Source organism: Podarcis liolepis, assembly GCF_965112155.1.
Source record: "Podarcis liolepis genome assembly, chromosome: 2".
Lineage (NCBI taxonomy): Eukaryota > Metazoa > Chordata > Lepidosauria > Squamata > Lacertidae > Podarcis > Podarcis liolepis.
Window position 1 is genome coordinate 102553532 of NC_139555.1, and position 15348 is coordinate 102568879.

General features: G+C 44.0%; 1 protein-coding gene across 5 annotated transcripts in view; it reads left to right on the plus strand.

The window, feature by feature from the left end:
• Positions 1-15348, plus strand: part of FHIT (fragile histidine triad diadenosine triphosphatase) — a 1028662-nt gene that overhangs the window by 209291 nt on the left and 804023 nt on the right. For 4 of the 5 annotated variants that reach the window (XM_083493597.1, XM_083493602.1, XM_083493599.1 and 1 more), the window contains one exon: positions 1179-1249. The exons of the other annotated variant lie outside the window; for it this stretch is intronic. The gene's annotated coding sequence lies outside the window, so the exon portion shown is untranslated. The remainder of the gene's footprint in view (positions 1-1178; positions 1250-15348) is intronic. 5 annotated transcript variants of the gene reach the window in all.

Here is a 15348-nt window from a genome sequence, read left to right on the forward strand (position 1 = left end):
GTGCTCACTGGATGTTTACAAAGAAAAAGCTTATGTCTTGCATTCTACATTGGGGATATTTTTTTTATTTTCATTTTTATTACATTTCCTGACTTCAGTATCTAGGTCAGTCTATGAGAGAGGGAAATTTTTTGACAGGCTCCCCAAGATCACTAAGAAGGATACAGGAAGGCTGACTGTAGTTTTGTCCTCCTCTCTTTCTAACCTTTGCCATTCTTACCACCCCCTCCCTGGTCAATTTAAGTGGAAGGAACAGTAGGAAGAAACACGGACTTTGTTGTAGGTTAAAGGTAGTTTGCATCTGGGTCCCTTCAGACTTCATGAATTGCTCATGTCGTTAATGTAGTTCCATAGATGTATGTGGACCTTTACAGAGTAACTGTCTGAGATGCAAAATATGGGAGACAACAGAGGAGCGCAGAGGAAAATGGAGATAAGAGCAACAGGGGAAGAATATGCATTCATTTATTTTGGGTAGTGGGGACGCTGCAGATCTCCAGATGTTGCTGTACTCCAGATCCCAGACAGCATGATCAGTGGTCATGGATGGTGGGAGTTGTAGTTCAGCAACATATGCCAGACTGCCGTCTCATTCACAAAATTAATAGTGCTTTTGCTGGTGATGTTGGCAGGTGGAACAGTCAAGGAAGGGTTTGGTAGCAGCAGAGATAATTGACAGCTCCCCTTCTCAAGTTACTTAAGGTGTGAAGGGGAATCAAAAGGTGGCATGTTTCTTTGAGTAGGGGGTGGGGGAGATGTCATTTTGAGCCACTTGTGTCCCATGGCAATACCAGGTCAGCCAGAACTGGACGGAACTCAGTTCCGGCACCTCTCAGGTGGGGGCCATTGCCATTCTAAGAGAACAAGGGAAGCATTCCTGTTGAGTTCCAGAACCTCTTTTTCTAGAAAAACAGCACTAGGCAACACTATTCACAAATTAAAAAGTTATCTCTGGCTCACAGTGTATTATCATATGAAAGTCTTCCAAGTGTATTGACGTTTCCCCCCTTTAAAACTACAAACTCTCTTCTGCAGAAAATGATGTTCCAATCCCCCCCCCCCCATTTCACTGGCTTTTCTCTTCTGCTTTTCCTCCTCCCCCAACCCTCTTTTAAAGTTTTCTTTGTAAAACTACAAGCTGAGGGTCAAAACTACCTCTCTTTTTTCTCTCTCAACAGGAGCAGAAAATTTTCTCTCTCAAGACTTTCTAGTGCTAGAAGAGGCCCTGAGGCAGGACAAGCAAAAAACGGTAGGAAATACAGACCTTTGCGTAAAAAATGTGTGATACCTCATGGGGGACGCAAATAGTTCACAACAGATATTTACCAGGCCAAAGTGAAGCTTCAAAAGATCTTTGGCTTTGCCAACAAAGGCAAAAAGTAAAACGCAAATAACTTGGAATCACATCTTTTCTTCTAATTCATGTGTCATCTCTTGGGCACCATTCACACATTTATTGGGTCACTATTACAATTTAAATGGTGGAGGAACGTGTTTGCTTCCCTTGCCTCAAACACACAGTGCAGTGGATTATCGATGTAAAAGTTCATGCATGCAGCAGCTGGCCAAGACATTGCATTCTTTGACCCTCTCTTTCGAGGGAATGAGGCGAATGGCTGGAGGACTCATGCCCTATTTTTTATTAGGAGTCTGTATATGTATGTTGGGTGAACTTGCATTCCTATTCCTCATTAAAGATTTGTCCAGCCAGATAATCTAGCCCAGGAGTAGGCAACCTAAGGCTGGTGGGCCAGATGCGGCCCAATCGCCTTCTCAATCTGGCCCACAGACAGTCCGGGAATCAGCATGTTTTTACATGAGTAGAATGTGTCCTTTTATTATCATTTATAATAAATTATCATTTATTATCATTTTAAAATGCATCTCTGGGTTATTTGTGGGGCCTGCCTGGTGTTTTTACATGAGTAGAATGTGTGCTCTTAAGTAAAATGCATCTCTGGGTTATTTGTGGGGCATAGGAATTTGTTCATTCCCCCCCCCAAATATAGTTCAGCCTATCACATGATCTGAAGGACAGTGGACCGGCCCACGGCTGAAAGGTTGCTGACCCCTGATCTTGCCTATGTCTGTCCATGTACCATGGTGTGCCAGATGAAGCCTTTGACGTTGCATCGAATCCATGTTGTGTTAATATGTGAGAGGTGCTAAGGTGAAAAGAGAGCTGGTTGCATTCTGAGATACTTCTACGTCAGGGCTTCTGTGTTTGATACTTGATTCTGTAAACTTGAACTGTACTCACATAGTAAAACCATGTGAAGTGAATGTGTAAGAGCAGGATCGTGGCGGCCTGTCCCCAGCTGTATGTGCATCCAACTGAATGGATGCACGGAGTTTCTGACTTTTTATTCGCTTGGGCATTGATTAATTTATAGATTGTGTCTGTGTGTATTTAGTTTTTGTAAATCAACCTGAAAATATTTTTTTAAAATGAATACAGTGGTACCCCGCAAGACGAATGCCTCGGAAGACGAAAAACTCGCTAGACGAAGGAGTTTTTCGTTTTCTTAGCCGCTTCGCAAGACGCATTTCCCTATGGGCTTGCTTCGCAAAACGAAGCTTGCCCCGCAAGCTCCGGGGATAGCGGGGAAGCGCAGCGCGTCTTCCCCGCTGTCGCCGGACCTCTTTTGAAGCAAGGGGCGGCGGGGAGAAGATCGCTTCTCCCCGCGCACCTTTCCCTCTCTCCCCAGACCCCTTTTGAACCAAGGGGCGGCAACGGGGAGAAGCGATCTTCTCCCCTCCGCCCCTTGCTTCAAAAGAGGGGACAGAGGGGAAGGCGTGCGCGCCTTCCCCTCTCTCCCCGGACCCCTTTTGAACCAAGGGGCGGCAACGGGGAGAAGCGATCTTCTCCCCTCCACCCCTTGCTTCAAAAGAGTGGACAGAGGGGAAGGCGCGCGCGCCTTCCCCTCTGTCCCTGGAGATTGCGGGGCAGGCAATGGGGAGAAGCAATCTTCTCCCCGCCGCCCCTTGCTTTAAACAGGTCTGGGGACAGAGGGGAAGGCGCGCGGTGCTTCCCCTCAGTCCCCGGACGGTCTCCATAGGAATGCATTTATTGATTTTCAATGCATTCCTATGGGAAACCGTGCTTCGCAAGATGAAAAACTCGCAAGAAGAAAAAACTTGCGGAACGAATTAATTTCGTCTTGCGAGGCACCACTGTATAGGTTAAATAACTACCTCATTTTGTTCCCCATTGATTAGACTTTTTTGTGTTTTGTTTGCTCCAGACTAGTAAATGGAAGAGGTATCTGCCAGTGCGCATGTAAACATTGCTTCTGCTCCCAAAATAAGTCTGCTCTTCCTTCTCCTCCACATTTCACATTCTTTTCAAGGAAATGGCTGCTTCTCCTTGCCATATTTCCAGCAGAGAAAATCAGAGTCATGGGCTGCAGTGACAGCCCTATTGTGTTTTAAAGATGATTAAGAAGGCAGCACTTCTGAGACTAGATTTATTTATATTACCTAACGAAAGATTCACAGTCCCATATATATTTCAGAATTGGACTTTCCTTGAAGCCCCATCAGTAACTGGCTGATGAATTGCATCATTTGAGGCCTGACGGAAGAACGGCTGGGTGATACTTCAAGAGGACTGAAGACATTATAAAAACCCTTGTAATAGACTTAATGTTTTGTACCAACAAACTGCACCAAGGCTGCACATTCCTAAGCAGGCAAATGCTTTGTGGCACAGTTTTCACATGCACCCGAAGGACAAAGGCAAGGACACATTTTAGGACTCAAATGGACTGTGCCCTCTTCATTTAACCCTTGCAAACACAGGGTTTAATAGGCTTTCTAATGGGCACATTTAGGTACTTGACCTAACCGGTGACTGAGCAGTAGTAATTTGATTTGATTTATTATATTTCTGTGCCACTTTTCATTCTGAAGAATCTCAAAGCGGCTTATAAACAGTAAATAACAGTGACATAACAGAACATCACAAATACAGCACAAATCATATAGAACAATTATATAATAATTATATAATAATACTGAGAGCAACTTGGTGCCAGGAAGCCATGTTGCTGTAGTCCTTGCAAGAGGACTGTCTTCTGAGAGTGTGATGCTATGTTTTTGCACACAGCCTGAATACAGATTTGTCTGTGCGTTGGGTCTATACTATGGGCCAGCTTGGACAAATAATGTAGTCAGGAATGAAAGCAAGAGTACACCTTACGCTTCCTCACAAGCCAGCACACCTGCCCCATTTCTGATCCCACCATGCAGGAATGTAACATTTTAATGGTGCCCACACACAGGCAGTCCAGTGCACTGTAGGCCCATTTAACATGGTTGATTTCTCCAATAATACATTTTATATTAAGCCTACTGAAGTTGGGTCATGCACGCCCCATCTCAAGTCCCTCTTATGCCTGAACTGCCAATGGCGTTGGAAGTTGGGCAGGCTGGTGGTGAGAGAGAGTAAGACATATGTTTGCTCCTCAACAGGGAGCAGTAACAGAAAGCATTGTCTAATTTGACTCTGTTAGCTATTGCATCTGACAGCTCTGTTGTCTCATGTCATGCTGGGCACTCCAGCAGCTGGCAGAGGAATGTAACAACCTCTAAGACAGTGTTTCCCAACCACTGTTCCGCGGCACACTAGTGTGCCGCGAGATGTTGCCTGGTGTGCCGCGGGAAAAATTAAAAAATTCGAAAGATTTTTTTTTTAAGTCAAATTTTCGATTGGGGCGCCGTCACTAGATGACCCCTGGGGTTCCCTCCCTCCCTCCCACTCTGCGCCTCCCTCCTCCTCCTCCTCCTCCTCCTCCGGGGAGGCCCTTCCTGGCTCTCGGCCAAGGCTTGGCGGCTGCCACTCACTCACTCGCTCACCCACCCGTCCCTCCATCCCTGCACCCGGCCTCTCCCCCTCCGTCCCCGGCGCGGGGGCTGCCAGGATCCGTAGTCCCCTCGCCCTTGGGCTCCGCGCCCGCGCGGGGTGCGCAAACTACGTTTCCCAGCGTGGCCTGGTGGGCCGGGCGTTTTGTTTGAAGCGCTCTTCTCCCGGCCATGGAATGAGCGCAGCGGCGGCAGCCGGGCGGGCAGGGGCTCTTCCGCGCAGACCCCGCGCAGCCTGCCTGCGCCCCCGCGGAGATCGGGCGGCAGGATGGAGCCCGGGGATCCCCGCGGAGGCGGAGGCTGCCCCCCAGGTAGGGCTGCGTCGGGGGTTTTTTATTTTTGCAATGCTGCATCCGCGCCGGAGGGGACGCATCGGACCGCGGGGAGACCCCTTGGCGGGCGTGCAAGGCAATGCATGCGTGCAGGCGTTGCATGGAGTGCAGTGCAATGCAATGGCAACGCGGCGCCCTGCATGCATGCATGCAACTTCCACCGGTGCTCCGGACTTGGCAGGTGAGGGGGGTCCCCAGTGGGTGGCAGAGAGAGCCGGGAGGGCGAAGGGGAGCCGGGGGGAGCAGCATTGCTCCCCGAGCCGAGCCCGGGGGGGAACTTCGGCGTCGTTGCGCCGGGTGTTGGAAGCAGAGGCTGGCGGGGGCCCCTCACCTGCAAAACCTGGTCGCCTCTCATATATTTCGTGCATTGCATTCATCGCCCGCTTTCTCCTCCAAGGAGCTCCCAGGGGCGCGCGTGGTTCTCCCCGTGTTATCCTCGCAACAACAGCCCTGCGAGGTGGGTCAGGCGAGTGGCCCAAGGGAGCACCCAGGGATTGTCCTGGCCAGGTGGGGTGATTTGAACCCTGCTCTCTGCCCGGTCTTCGTCCTCATTTAGCCCCCACATGTGCATGACTGTGCATGACTGAGGTTTCCCCCCCTCGTCTTGGCTATGGTGTGAGTCTGTGCTGTTAATTAATGGGGTTCTGCCTTCGGAGAAGATGAGCCAGCCCTCAAGGAGGTGATTATGTAATTTGCTAGCAATTCATGTCCCTCCCGGCGTGACGCTGCGCGCTGACGTCACGGGGCTGTAATGGTGGTGTGCCTCGAGATTTTTTTCATGAAACAAGTGTGCCTTTGCCCAAAAAAGGTTGGGAAACACTGCTCTAAGAGCAGAGCAGAATGATTCTGGATCTGTCAAATATTGGGCAACAGTATCTTGCTGTACATAGCTCTTGGCTTGCCAGGCTCAGATTCGAAAAGGACTCAAGATTTTATGCAGGAAGAGTCAAGTTGGACGGTTGGTTGTGAGTCACCTGACTGTGACTCAGCAGATCTTTGGACAGAACCATTCTTAGGTCTGGATTTGAGGGTTTGTGCAGTAGATTTCTGATCTGGTGATTGGCTTTGCTTGTTACTACACTGAACTAACTGCCTGATAAAGCTCCATACTAAGATTCAACCTTGCATCCCCACCCCACCCCCATTAAGTGTCTCATCCTCGTAGCTGCAAAGATGTATTTTAAAACATCATGGAGGAACTGTTGTAGGGAAATAGGGTAATAAGCAAAAAACCCAATCCTAACTCATTATAACTTTTCACTCTCACGATGTTTAGGTTTGTACATCAATATTTTCCCCCAAAGCTGAGTGATCTTAGGTTTTTATTGATTTTGCTTAACAATCTTACATAAAATGGAAATTAAATGAAAGTTAGTAATAAAGGAGAATGACATATACATGACTCTTATATATATATATGCACCCTAATCAGTATGCTATAGAATACCAATCATCCTACAAGAAGAAATTAGCTGGCACAAAAATATCTTAGGAGGAGGATGACACATTCATACTCAACATGTCATAAAAATGAGATAAAACTAGGAGGAGAAAGCAGAAGTTTTTGTTTAAACATTCCAGTCACCCAGAAGCTGACTAGTATTTTGCAACTAAGGGAGCAATTTCAGGCAATATGTCCAGCAACCTGAGCTGAGGAGATGCCATGTTGATATATATGAAACATGAAGCTGATTTATGATGGAATTCCTTTTTTTTTTTTTTTTTTGCATTTTTGGCACAGACTAAAAAAAATGGCCTGGCTCGAGACCAACCTGGTCACTCTTAATTCTCCCTGAAATTAATAGCGCTTGGTTAGTCATAACAAACTTCTCAACAAAGTTGATTTCAATAGGACCTAACTGGGACTGGATCTAGTCCAATGGCCATCCCTTTGTGGTGATATTTCACCATGGTTATCCTCTGAGCATTCCCCTCCCACTGTGTAAAGAACCTCAAGCTAGTGTGCAGCATTGTCTCCAACCTCCATTGGCCACAACATAAATGGAGCATTTGTTGTCAGGCTGAAGTTCCATTCATCCTTGACCACTGAGCATATTGGCTAGGGATGATGGGAACTGACTTTTGGAGGACCACATGTTCCCCATTCTTGCTATAAGGTTTCCAGTACTTATTAATGGAGGGTTTGACCAATGTAAAGAGAACAAATTTGCAGTGCATGTATTAAGTTTCACTGATCTCAGCAGAGCTTTGAAATAAGTGTGCATGGGATTGAAGTCTCAGGGTGCTAATCACTGACCTTTCCTGAAAGGTGAAACTAAGGTAAGGGGCTTCTTCAAATAAGGTGGGGTCAGCACTGAAGTTTCAGAATTAGGATAATATATTGAAAGTAGCTGTCGTTATTTATATAACACCTGTACGTGATAGTCTATATTGAAATTGTTTGAAGTACACAGTGGCACAATATTCCTAAGCCAAGAAAGCAGAAATATTGAAAGGTTTTTTTTTCTGATAGAAAGGAGCACTTTTGATGCAATGGGTTTATGCATATCATGAAATTATTGCCTGGGAGCTTTCCTTTCCTTTATAAGAGGCAGAAATAACTTTTTTTGATTGTGCCTTTGGGCACAGATGCTTTAGAATCCTATTTGCCAAATTGATTCCTGAGCAATTTGCTTTGGGTGAAGAAGTGTGTGTGTGTGTGTGTGTGTGTGTGTGTGTGAGATTTCATATGAAGGATCTGGCTGAAGTACACTGCTAGACAGGATTGGGGGAAAAAACTATTATTCTTTTCTGAACCTACTGCCTTCTCTTATGAAAACAACTAAATATTAAATCACACATATCTATGATTTATTCCCAAACTTCTTCATTTGTCTTCTGCAAAGTAAACATTAATTGCTGTGTGATGCTGTTCACCTTGTGAATGTTTAAGGGAAACACTCCCACTCGCAAACAAGCCACAAAGCCTGTTGCCTATAAGAATGAAAGATTAAGAGCCAGTTCTGTTCTGCAATAAAATACTCTGTTGTCAAGATTGAGATTTCCCTGTGGGGGGAAATAGTCAGTGTTGCAAGGAAGCTCCTCTGAAGTGTTCAGTTTTTTGTTTTTTTTAAAAAAGGTGCTATTTTGTGATGGTGTAAAAAGCTTTTCACCTGAGGACAAAATTATCTTGAATCTCTATTGTGTTAGCCAATAAAGTCATACAGCTGAAAATATGAAAGCTGAGGTTTGATTCATCTGCTTTTCTTGCCAGCTACTGTAATCACAGCCAACTGGGTTTGCAGCAGAACGTGACTGGGGCCAATACTTTTAATTTGTTCCAGGGCTGCCATATTTTTCATCAAGCCAGGAGTGTGGTGATGCTGGAGTCAACTGCATGATTGACCACCTTCATCCAGGGGTGCCCTCCAGATGTTGCTGGACTACTCCTGCTTGACCATTAGCCATTCTGGCTGGGGCTAATGACCACCCTGAGATATCCATTCTGCAAGGATGCTATCAGATATGAAGTCAAACTTCACAATGTGTTAGGGAAAATAATATTCCAAATCAGAACCTATCTGATCACCATATTAAATGTATGGGTAGTAATAGTTCAGGGTGTGTAGGGTGTTAGGGGAGGGGTAGTATCTCTGGCGGGGAACACATTGTTGTTCTTCTTCTGCAGTCGTTTGTCCACTTTGGGCCTCCACCTTTCACTTAGCCCTCACCTGTTGGCTTCTAGAAGCTGTCAGCATGCAACAGTGGCCACACTCTGGGAACAGCTTCAACTGGCTGGCTAAACCAGGTGAGGGTAGCCACTGGGTCTCAAACCTTCGGTGAGTTAGGGATTTCCCCTGCAGGTTCTGGCAGATGGAGCGGACGAGACCAACAGTGGGTCCAGTGGTCAGGAAGGTGGTTTTGCTGTAGAGCAGTGGTTCTCAACCTGTGGGTCCCCAGATGTTGTTGGACTACAGCTCCCATCGTTCCTAGCCAGCATGACCAGTGGTCAAGGATGATGGGAGTTGGAGTCCCACAACATCTGGGGACCCACAGGTTGAGAACCACTGCTGTAGAGGGAAGTGAGGGGTAGATGGGACTCCTAAACCTGGAAAGGTAGCCCACCTAGGAGAAGGAAAAACTGATCCTAGACCTCCATTGCCTTGGGGGTTACCTTCGGGAGAAGAAAGGGCTAAGGAGTAAACCCCTAAAATGTCCCTAAAATGGTTGGATGGCGCATTCTTTGCCTCCTTCCAGCAACTCCTACAGACACCAGACATATTGTTCTGCTTTCCTTTGGACCACATCAGTGAGGCTGAACGGGGGGGGGGGGAGGGTCTTGTTGTCTGGGGAGCCCAGGACCTCCATACACACTGCCCAGGCTTGCATCCTGGAGAGCTATCCCTCCCAGTTTGATGCCATCTGCAAATTTGGTGAGCATCCCCTCAATTCCTTCATCCAAGTAATTTATAAAGACGTTGAACCACAATGGGCCCAGGACAAACTTACACACATGACAACTTTTTTCAAGGTCTTTAAGAATTTTTTTTTAAAAAAATAATATGTCAGGGAGCATATACATTGCTTGAACTTGGTATTATTTGAATTACAGGAATTACTACTGAAACTGGCCCTCGAGTTTATTAGTTTTCTACCATTTCCTAATTATTGTTTGGTATAAAACCAAACATTGAGCATTCATTTTCCGAACCCCCCCCCCCAAAAAAAAAAAATGCCTATGGACATTGGAAAGACCTATGGCTACTGTCCCTGAGTTGGATAATCTGTGCATAAATCTGGTATTTGTATTTTGTTCATGTGCACAGGTATCCAATGACAGAATAGATATGAAAAGGGTGAATTTTGCATTCTAACAATCAGCTACAGATTCACATTTCAAGCCACATAGCACCTTGTTAAAATCTACTTTATATCCCTTTTGCAGTATGACATTGGTCGTTTGTGAGGATTACAGACATTTGTAAATGAATCACAATATACTAATGTTTACAAAACATGATTTTATACTGGTATCAGTACAAAATGCCATTTCTCAGAGTATGGTTTTGATACAGCTGAATTTCTGTATCTATCTGACTATTTTCTCAATCAGTGGTATCAGACATAGTATAAATATAGAATAACCTCACTGGCTTTGCACAGTATAGTGACATAACTAGCCACCCTAAATTATGTTATACAGTGGTACCTCAGCTTGCAAACACCTCGGGTACAGACACGTTGGGTTACAGACTCTGCTAACCCAGAAGTAGTACCTCGGGTTAAGAACTTTACCTCAGGGGGAGAACAGAAATTGTGTGATGGCGGCGCGGTGGCAGCGGGAGGCCCCATTAGCTAAAGTGGTGCTTCAGGTTAATAATGGTTTCAGGTTAAGAATGGACCTCCGGAACGAATTAAGTTCGTAACCAGAGGTAGCAATGTACATATTAAACTTCTGTATGCAGCCTTCTCTATGGCACTAAAAGTACTGCAGAGGTGTATTGAACCCCCCCCCTTTCCGCCGCCCAACCAATATGTCTTATTTAGCTGATCAATGTAGGTGTTAAATGTAAATTACTCTAACGTTAGACTTTCAGCAGTTCTAAGCAATAAGGTGAGAAGCTATTTTGTTTTGGTAGTCTCGAGTTTACAGCAAGACACAACTATGAAAACAAATTAAGGAAGGTAATATGTAGAATTGAGTGTCTGGTGTTAATAATTCTAATAATGCAATCTCAAGATGCCACATATGTTTGATATTCTGGGCAGGTGTTCTAAGGAATACATTGAGAATGGGTGTTTTCAGAATTTTAAAATATTTTGTTAATTCAGAATGCTGACTTCTATGCTGACTTTTTTGCATAATTGTGGGAATTAAAATTAATAACAGTGTTTAGAGCTCTGGCAGTGCATACTGAGGCCTTACAGACTAAATGCGGATGAAATGTACCTCAGGGTACTCTGAACAGAAGGGACTGGGGAAATAATGTGCCTTATGTCAGAGAGGGTACACAGTTATCACCTTTGTAGGCACTGGAACCTTCCCAGAGGGAAAAGTAATTGACCCAGATGACTTCCTAGGAAGCACTTCTGTTGTCAGAAGATTGCTGTTGGACAGCCTTTTAACAGCTACGGGCAGGTGTTGGAAAAACTGTGATGCTTGCCAAATGTCCACCTGTAGTGTATTGCTATGGAAATGGCATGTGCACTACAATTGCAGGTACCTTTTGGACAGTGCCTGTGACATCACTGTGAATCACATTGCAAACTGAATGTCCCATCTGCACCCATCATTTTCAATGCCCTCCTTTTAAAGGTATGATTCCCGTTCCCCCCGATACTAAAACATGGATTTTTTTTAAACCCAATGTCTCTCAAATAGTCTTTTCTAGTAGCAAACAATATTATCCTGACCCTTTCTATTATGTGACAATACAGCTTTTGATAACAGATTCACCATAAAAGTAAAGCACTGAGAATCATTATCCGCATAGGAAAATGAGTTTGTGTGGAAATGCATTGAATAATCCTTATTTTATTGGATTTGAGAATAAAACCAATTGCTTTCTAACTTTTAGAGCCAAAATAAAAACTAAGTGGTAGATGTTTATTTTTGATTCAGATTTGTTGTGGCCAATGGCTAGTGCAATAAAGTTATTTGGACTGGAAGAGGTAGATGCAGTGGACATATATAATTTTTATTAAATTTTCTAAATTACATTTCATTTAAACAACCTTAAATCAATGACTTCCCTTCTTCTCTTTCGGTGGTTGATTTTGCATACCACCCATCCCTGCATATTTTACATGAACTAAACCATTCAATAATCCATTGTTACAAAACCTAATTTATCCTAATGCTACCAGCATTTTTAAAGGAACATAATTTTTACCCATATATTCAGTAAACATTTTCCAGTCTTCTTTAAACGTGCATTCTTCTTCTTCTCTTATTCTATATGTTAAGTCTGCAAGCTGTGCATATTCCATATTAGTTTAAGTTGCCATTCTTCTTTGATTGGGACCTCGCTCGTTTTCCGTTTTTGGGCTAACAAGACATGGGCCGTGGTAGTGGCGTACATAAATAGTATCTTTTAAACCTCGGAATTTCCCTCTGAATTAGCAGAGCCATTTTCAAATCTTAGCAGGTGCCAGAATATATTTTTGTTTTCAGTTCTTAATTACTTTGCTGTTTGTTCTCACTTACCCCACTTCAGACTTTCTTGACAGGTGAGCTTGCCATGTTAAACAATGGCCATAGATTAATCATACGTGGTATTCTACAGAAAACACGCCACCACCATCTTATGTACTATCCCTTCTCTTCTGTTTGGTTAGCCTCACTGAGTCACAAGAATCCATGCACGGCTCACCTGTGGCAGGGGCATGCATTATAAACCGATATTCATGGGTGGGGACAGGGGCTGATCTACTGTGAAACTAATGAAGTTTAAGCTTCAGGGCCCCTAATCCTGGAGGGGCCCCAGAGGCAAATTTATTTCACATTGCTTAAAATGTTTGTATCTAGTAGACCCAATCTGAGTGGCAAGACTCAAACCGATTACCGGTAATTTTTCGTATAGATTTCAACAATTCCAAAGTTTGACAGGCAGTAGCACAGATGTTGTAAAGGTATGGTGATCTGCTGTGGAGCAATCTCGTTGAAGAAGATAACTGTGGTCACGCATACATCATTGCTGGTTGCAATGGGGCTCCTTTGACCGTTCAAGCTTCAGCCCCTCCCCCAAATGTAGGTCTGCCACTAGATGATGGGGACAGAGACTGCATCCAGTAGTGGGGGAACGCAGGTGAAACAAATTGGCCCTCATGCCTAAGCCTTGTTCTTTGTAGTTTCAAGCATGGTGTCAAGGTGATTGTGTATCTTCTGAGGGATGTGGCGAAACTCAGAGTTGCATCTCTACAAGTAGATATGGATTGGCTGTTTTTAACAATGCCATCACTGACTCCTGTGGCATAAACAGGAGGATAGACAGTGGAGACCAACACTTACTGTTGTTGTGATTCTTGCAAGAATTTGGCCAGCCGCAGCTAATAGAGAGATGCCTCGATAGTTTCCGCAATCAGTTCTGTCACATTTTTTAAAAGAGATTGATAATTTTGGCATTCCTAGAGTCTGCTGAGATCTCTTCTCTTTCCCAGATTTTTTCGATGAGCTTGTGAAGTTGTTGTGTAATTTAATTCCGCCCATCTAAAAAAATGTAGTATAAACACTGACAACTGGGAAACATTGGAGCGAGCGCTCCAATTGTAGAACAGCCTTTACCAAAGGTGTCATGGGCTTTGAAAACACTCAAACTCAGGTTGCAAGGGAGAAATGTGCTAAGAGGAAGGCATGCTTTGCAAATCCACACCGTGTTCAACTCCCACCTGGAAACCAATGTCCCCACTGTGGAAGGACGTGTGGATCCAGAACTGGCCTCCACAGTCACTTACGGACTCATTGTACCACTTAGTTATTCTAAGTTTTATATCAGTTCTTTTTGTATCGGTTTTATACCAGTGAAAAGCTTTACGTTTTCTCGATGAATTTCATTTTGCTGCTGTCCACGCTGCTATCCATGTTAGTACCTGAACAACGAAACAAAAAGCCTCATCCCTTAAATAGTCTGCAGACCCTTTTGGTTGTATAACATCGTCAGCATTGAAAAGTGTATCATCTGCTCCTTCACCCGCGTCATTAATGGAAGATGTGGAACATTCTAGATGTTGCACTGACCCCTGTACAGTGTAGCTGGTTAAGTCTTTCCGGTCTGGCAAATGCATGGATTGTTTATATCTATTACTCGTGGGCCTGCAATCCCCTTCTTTAAACCTAAATAGCATTCCAATTATGAAGTGGAATCCTCAGGAAGGAAAATTGGAGCAACAAGAACAGCTGCAACAAACTAAGTCGTGGCATGTAATGAGAAACAGATGATTTATTTCTGTTCGGTAAGAAACTACTTTCATTATAAGAAAACAGCAACAGACACCCTTCATTTGGATACCTTAGTAAATTTTCTCCTGTGAATACTTCAGACTTTATTAACCTTAAGGGCTTGTAATTGGAATGAATGGCATCAATTGTATGCAGTCATTTATATCTTCAATGTGAGGGATATGGCAGCATTGTACACAGTTGCATCAGGGATTCGATGTGTTACTGAAAGCCGGGTGAACAGCAGAACAACAATAAAAGAAAATCAATAGCATATGGGGCAAGGGAACATAATATTTAATGCACAAAATGTGCAATGTCCCAGGAAGATCACCACTGAGATTAGGGCTACCAAGTCAGTTACAGCTTCCAGAAATGCATTTGTACAACAGACACAAACAGGTTGATTTTGGTATGCCATATGTGGGTCTAGTATTCAAAGAGGAAGAGAGCAAAATAAACAGAATAACAGATAATAGTATTGCTTGGGCAATAGGAATGATTGGTTGCCTAAATGGGAAGAACTGTACGAGTGTTCCAAGCTTGTTGCATGTCATACTGTGCTCAGGAACATAATAGCAGCAATCCAGCCATGGTTTAGCACTTTGAAGTCCCATTGATTGAAATAGGAGAATTTAATTGTGTGCTTAACTCTCCTGCAGAAATCAATGGGACTTGAAGATGCTTTGGCTGGATTGTACCCAAAGTCTTTCAAGATGATCGGTTTCACTTCCTGATCAATCAGACTTTTAAAAGTCTCTCACAAGGACAACAGTCTTGAGATGGCTTGTTCTTCTAACTAGATCAGGTTCTGCAGCCTTTTAAAAATCGAGCTAAAACATGTCTATGACAGGAGACTGAACAAGAAGCCTGTCTCTTTTTTTCCCCCAAGTAAAAATTCTGCTACCCATCCGTAGTCCTTTGAGATAGCATGGACTGTAAATCTAAATAAATGTTAAAGCAGTGAAGGAAAACATCTGTAAAAAAGATTGAAAGGCTTTTGTAGAAGCCCCTGAGGTCTGACTGCATCTCACAGTTGATATATAAAAGTTTTCACTGGGTGCATTTGCTAAAAAGGCTCTGAGAAAAATGTTTTCAAGGATGGAAAAGGTCTGGTGTCGGATGCTCGGAAGAGTTGGGCTTCTATTTATTGTGTGATGCAGAAGCCACTGTAGGCAGGGTGCATTAAAAAATAAAATAAAATTGTGTTTGCGTCATGAGGACTGAAGCAGTTTCGTTCCCAGCATGAAACAATCATACCCCAGTCATGGTTAC